The following is a 6,000-nucleotide window of genomic DNA, read 5'->3' on the forward strand; positions in this document are numbered from 1 at the left end:
CCAGATCTGGGCCACCACCTTAGGATTACTGTTTTCAAGTGTAATTCTGTAATGGTCAGAGAATACCCCTTGGTGTGATTACGGTTCTTTTAAATCTGTTGAGGATTTTTTTTTTTTTATGGTCCAAGATAGGGTCAATCTTGGGGACTGCACAACTTGAAAAGAATATATATCCTGCTCTTGACATGTGTCAATTAAGTCGAGTGTGATTGTGTTATTCAGGTCCTTCATACCCTTACTGATTTTCTGTCTACTTGTCTTTATCAATTATGGAGAGGAGAATTTTGAATTTTTCAACTGAAATTGTGGATTTGTTTCTTAATTCAGTTCTATCAGTGTTCACTCCATGTATTTTGAAACTCTGCTGCTAACTACGTTTAGGATGGTTATGTCTTTTTAGTGCACTGTCAGTTTACCCTTTTATAATGTCCCTCTTTATTTGTGGCACATTCTTGCCCTGAAATCTAACTTGTCTGTTCTTGATATAACCATTCCATCTTAGTTTTAATTACTGTTTGAATGGTGTATCTGTTGTGCCCAAGATTGCGAATCTGAGAAACCACCAAGGAGCTGACACCGATGCAAGTGCACAAGGGTTTATTAGCAAGCTCGAGCCTGGGTCCAAGTATACCCGACACAGCGGAGCAGGGACTTGGACCCCGAAGTGGGTTACAGCTGGGTTTTTTATAGGCTGGCCTAGGGGATTTTCAGAAGGGGTGGAGGAATTTCTCAAGTTCTGTTTACATTCTGATATGGGGCTTTAAAGGGCATTGAGCTCGGTTCTCATTTTAATATGGGACCCTCTACCACGGGTGTGGGCTCTGTTGTCTTTCCAATATGGGATTCCCTGCCGAGGACATTCTGCAGTTTTTCCTGTAAAGTACAGCTCTTATTCACAGGGGCCTAAATGGCTGTACTTGTGCTAATGCTAAACTTGAGGTGGAATGGCCTTGATTTTTCTCGGCCTCCACAATATCCTTTTCCATTCATTTTCTTTTAATTTATGTCTTTATGTTTAAAATAGACTTCTTATAGACAGCCTATAGTAGGGTATTGCATTAAAGAAATTCAATCTGGGGGATCCCTGGGTGGCTCAGCGGTTTGGCGCCTGCCTTTGGCCCAGGGCGCAATCCTGCTTCTCCCTCTGCCTGTGTCTCTGCCTTTCTCTCTCTCTCTCTATGTCTATCATAAATAAATAAATAAATAAATAAATAAATAAATAAATAAATCTTAAAAAAAAAAAGAAATTCAATCTGGTATCTCTGCTTATTATTTAGTGTAGATCATGTACATTTTGCTTAATTATCGATATGGTTGGAATGCAATCTGCTTGAATCCTGCATGTTTTCTCTTGTCCCACCTTCTTTTTGTTCTTGTTTCCTCTAACTGAGCTTACTTTCAGGTTAATTATTTTCTATGATTCCATTTTATCTCCCAGTTATTGACTTAAACGTGTTTAAATGGTTGTCCTATGGTTTAAAACTTAATTTTTGATTTCTCAGTCTACCTTCGAATGATATCATATTACTTCAAATATAGTGTAAGAGCCTTGAAACAGTACAACTCCAATTCCTATATCCCTTCCTTTGTGCTATTCTTATCACACATTTTACTTTTACACATTATAAATCCTGTAACACATTGTTTCTATTTTTGCTTCAGATAGTTATTTTTTAGAGTAAATGAGAATATGCAATTTTTTATATGTACTCTCATTTTTACCATTTCTGGATATCTTCATTTTTTTTTTTATAAAAAATCTGTTATCATTGTCCTTCTCCCTAAAGAATTTTCCTTAACATTTCTTTTAATATGATTGCTGGCAATAACAGTTCTTGGCATTAAAAAGTATATTTTTTTTCATGGCTTTTTTTTTTTTTGTCTGAAAAGCTCTTCATTTGGTCTTCAGTGTGAAAAGTAATTTTTAAAAGTTTTACATATTTATTCATGAGAGACACAGAGAGAGAGGCAGAGACATAGGCAGAGGGAGAAGCAGGCTCCCTGAGGGGAGCCTAATGTGAGACTTGATCCCAGGACTCTGGGACCATGACCTAAGCCAAAGGCAGACGCTCAACCACTGAGCCACCCCAGGTGTCCCTGAAAAATAATTTTTTAAAAGATTTTATTTATTTATTCATGAAAGACACAGAGAGAGAGAGAGGCAGAGACACAGGCAGAGAGAAAAGCAGGCTCCATGCCGGAAGCCTGATGTGGGACTCGATCCCGGGACTCCAGGATCACGCCCTGGGCCAAAGGTAGGTGCTAAACCGCTAAGCCACCCAGGCATCCCCTGAAAAATAATTTTGATGGTGTCTGCAGCATAGTGTTGCAAGTGCAGGACTCTGGGCCAGACTGCCTAGTTCAGAGCTTGCTTCTGTCACTTCTTAGTTGTGTGATCTTGGTAAAGTATTTACCTTTTTGGTGCTTCTGCTTTCTCATCTGGGGATAGGTAAAGCATCCTTTTCCTGGGTTCTGATGAAGATTGCAGTTCTACTACATAGTGAGTGGGCCTTAAACCTTTGTTTAGTAAATTAATTCTTTAATAGCTGCTGAGGATGGCACAGCTTGCAGGTATCATCCTTTGTCTAACTGACTCACTACTGATGAGTAGATGGTTCTCATCTTTGATCTCTAACTATTGAAAAAACCAGAGTTCTTCATTTCCTTGTGCCTGCATGCCACAGATTGAGAAGGATGTGGAAGTGAGCAGAGATAACTCAGAATTGGTAATTGCAACGAAATGGTAATTACATGTAGAATTTGATAAACTTTGCCAAACTGCCTCCTTTGGGGTCTACCAGTTTATAGTCGGACAAGAAATGTCCTCCTTAGTGTCATGTGCTATCAGAATCTTTGACCTTTGCTTTTCTGATCTGCTAATCTAGATAAACTTTAGCTTGTGTTAGTTTTCCTTATTATGTTGAGCATATTTTTATAGGTTGAATGGGCATTTTTTTTCCTTTTTTTCTGTAAACTATCCTTTTTTGGTCCTTTGCCCATGATAGGCTCTGCTTAGGGGGGTCGATGGGCCTCAAGGATGGCCTTGATTGAATGACTCTTTGAAAGGGTAATGTAAGGGGATGGGGGTGGGTGGGTCCTGGGGCAATTCACTTCTTATAAGTGGTAGTAACAATAACTCTGTTCATGGAGCAGACTGTGCTAAGCAACTTACACATATTGTGTCTTTCAATCATTTGAGCAAAGGAGGGGGACAACTCATGTAAAATCACAACTCTGCAGCTTGTGACTAAGGCCACCTTGGGTGATTCATCTGAATGTCAGATCCATCAGCTGGAAAATGGGAATAGTGTTTACTTCATAGAGTTGTGGAAATTCAATCAGACAAGCTGTGTAAAAACACCTGGTCCAGTGCTTGACTTGAACTGTGACGGCCGCTAAGGAACATAATTCGCTGACTTGCAAACATGGGGCTGGGGAGCAGGCTGATGAGAGGGGTTACTTCTAAGTGTCCTTGAAATGCCCTGAGTGGCAGTGAGGGGAGCCTGTCAATCCAGAGTATGTAGTTAGAATGGAATCTGGGTGGAGGCACCATTTTCCAATTAGCATCCCAAATCTCCAAGCCTGGAAAGAACTACCAAGTGATTTCAGAGAATAGCTCTTGGATCTAGCTTTAAAGTTTTAAAGAGCCAAATGGAAACCAAATAAGTATTAGTGCAAATATAATACTTACAGAGATTTCTAAGTGGCTCTGCAACAGGGGCTTTAGCTAAATTACTTTCCCCCTCCTCTTTTTGGAGGGCAGCACTTTTGCATTTTCCAGGTATCTACTTTGTGCTTACTTTCTTGGCTTTTACAGGACACCTACCGTGTTGTGGATGGAGCCTAATGGACCATTTTGCCCCAGAAAGGTCTGACAATATCACACTTCTTTGCCACAACCTTGAACGGCGGCAGGCGGGCAATAATGTTGCCTTTCAGGCTGTGGCTCTCCTTCTCACCAGATCATGAGGCTTGTGGTTACCCTTCTGATGGCTTTGAGGACAAAGGAAATTTCTAAGCCATGGTGTTTTTTTGGGCTGCCTTCCTTTGAACAGCCTGTCTGTTGGAAAGATGAGGTTCAATTCCACTCCATTCATTGGGGATTATTACATCCATCTTGGTGTCTATTTGTTCTTTAATTGAGTACAAGTCTCAGCAAGGGGAGAATGCCCATTAATGTCACAGACAGGGTCAGATGTGAAACCAACGTCCTGGAAGTTGGGCTCATGCAACCCACTGCTGGGAAGAGCAGGTAACAAGGGACCAGGTCTCATCATTCATGGAAGCAGGTCAAGAAGGCAGGCATGACTTTTTCAGGCTATGTGAAAAAGCCCTCATTGCTACTCATCTACACCGATAGTACTTATGTTTCCTCTCTGCTGGGGAACCTGGATGCCAACATTTGGGAACACAGTTGTACACAGCCATGGCTATACATTATATTTACACGGAAGCCGGAATATATGGTCTTTCTTTCTTCCTGCCTATTGGAGGGGAATCCAGAATCCAGAACAGTGGACAGCGCCACCACTAAACCGTAACAGTGAGAGTAATGACGACAATAAATATACTTTCTTGGTTGTTGTTAAAACCCTTCTTTTTAAAATGCATTTAGCATTATAGAAGACTGCATAAAAACATCCATGTACAGCAGAAAGGACACTTGTAAAGCAAACACCACTGGAACTTCACGAAGATCAAGAAATGAGACGTTGCCAGCCCCCCTGACCCCCGCCGGGAAACTCACTGCATGCCCCCTCCCACTGAAGAGACCTCTGTTCTGACTTTGTGATGATAGCACCCTCACTCTCCTGCAGTTTTGCCCCTGTGAATGCACTCCTTAAACGATAGGTTCTTTTGGCCTGTTTCTGAGCCAAGAATGTACAATATGGTTTCCTTTGTAATGTGCTGCTCTATCAGGTTGGGAGGAGGACTTTGAGATGGGATCTGAGGCAGGAGGTTTATTTGGGGGCACTTGGGACCCCTGTGGGAGGGAGGGGATGGAAATAGGTGTGGGCCCAGGGAGAAGTCGGCTGCCCCCATGGTGGTTGTGGTGCTAGATGGCTCTTTGAATTGCCCCAAGTTGGACCAAGATGGCCAAGCCTGGATCTAGGCCCCCCAGGAGGGAGCACAACCTTAGGCCAGGTGCCCTCTCTCTACAGCTGAGGCAAGCCCAGAAGAGGCTGCGGCTAAAGGCATCTGCACGCCAAGGAACTTGAGGGTTGTCTTCTCTATCGACATGGGAAGATGGTGCTTACAGTCACCATACTTTCAAGGGCCACAAAATTGTTTTAACTTTTTTTAAATTAAAAGAAAAAATGGATATAGTCACCTTGGATTATATTAGTCTTTATACCAATGCAATCATAAAAATATAAATTTTAACATATATGTATTTTTTTTAATGAAGGAAGAGATTCATAAAAGCAACATTACTATGGCACATGAACGTCATACTGCTGTCTTGTTGGGTCCTGTGTCACAGGGGTCCAGGTGGCACAGCACAGCATCCCCTACAGTCAGTGAGTGTGGCATTTGCTTTTGGCATCAGATAATACTTTTTTATTTTATTAAGACATTACCTCACTGCCTCACTCCCCAATTTTGCTGAACATTTTGATCATTAATTGTATCAACTGCCATTTTGGCATCTATCAATATGATTGTGTTGATTTTCACCTTCACCCATCTAGTATTGTGACTTGCCTTCATTAGTTTCCCAATGTTATGTAATCCCAGAATATACCCATCCCACTTGGTCAAAGAGCTTTGTTCCTTCTCCTGCTGCTGGACTGTATTTTTATCCATCATTATAAGTGAGCGTGATCCATAATTTTCTTCCTTTGTCTTATCCTATTCAGGTTTTTCTTGTCTTAGCAACTGCTTGTTTGGTTGAGCAAATTGGGAACCTTTCCATATTTCATGTATGTGTTGAAAAGTATAAATGACATGAGGATTATTTGTTTAGCAAAATTGGTAAAACCTTATGACAAAGCTCTG

Source organism: Canis lupus, chromosome 24 (genome assembly GCF_048164855.1).
Source record: "Canis lupus baileyi chromosome 24, mCanLup2.hap1, whole genome shotgun sequence".
Taxonomy (NCBI): Eukaryota; Metazoa; Chordata; class Mammalia; order Carnivora; family Canidae; genus Canis; species Canis lupus.